This window comes from Egretta garzetta, unplaced genomic scaffold, assembly GCF_000687185.1.
Source record: "Egretta garzetta isolate BGI_Z169 unplaced genomic scaffold, ASM68718v1 scaffold1124, whole genome shotgun sequence".
In the NCBI taxonomy this organism is placed as follows: Eukaryota; Metazoa; Chordata; class Aves; order Pelecaniformes; family Ardeidae; genus Egretta; species Egretta garzetta.
In genome coordinates this window covers 4,327-4,912 of record NW_009259338.1, presented here as the reverse complement: position 1 = coordinate 4,912, position 586 = coordinate 4,327, and the positions used below count along the sequence as shown (strand labels likewise).

At 68.8% G+C, this 586-nt stretch overlaps 1 protein-coding gene across 1 annotated transcript in view; it reads right to left on the bottom strand.

Moving 5' to 3' along the window:
• Positions 1 to 586, bottom strand: part of LOC104124478 (N-acetyllactosaminide beta-1,3-N-acetylglucosaminyltransferase 3) — a gene marked incomplete at its 5' end in the record, with an annotated part of 8,324 nt that overhangs the window by 3,520 nt on the left and 4,218 nt on the right. The window lies entirely within an intron of this gene.

The window sequence follows — 586 nt, the reverse complement described above, 5'->3', positions numbered from 1 at the left end:
GGGGGGGGGGGGGGGGGGCTCCCACCCGGCAGCACCCCCTCCCCAGGCGGCCTCCATCCAGTGTTTGTTTCAAGTTCACACAACCAAAGGAAAAGCCCGGGGGGGGCTCAGGAGAATCCAGCAGGAGGTGGCTCAGGACCCCGCCAGGTAGATCCCTGCAGAGGAAAGGCGGTGAGAAGGGGCTGTGAGGATGGAGGGGGGGGCACGCACCTGGCACAAGGGGGGTCATGACCAATGCCAACCCTGAACTGGGCAACCCACACCCCCCCTGGGCTGGGCATCACCTCGGGGCATCGCCCAGCAAGGGGGGAACACAGCTTAGAGTGGTGGGGAGAGGAACCCCCGTGCACCTCGGGGCCACGGGAAGCAGGGAAGGGACCCCCCATGCACCCCGGGAAAGGGACCTCAGGCTCCCCAGGACCACGGGGAGCAGAGACGGACCCCTGGGTGCCCCGGGGAAGGGTCCCCCTGCACCCCAAGGACAGGACCCTGTGCACTCCAAGGAAGGGACTCCATGCACCCCAGGGCCACAAGGGCTGGGGAGAGGACCCTGCACCCCCCAGGGCCGTGGGGAAGGCACCCTGCC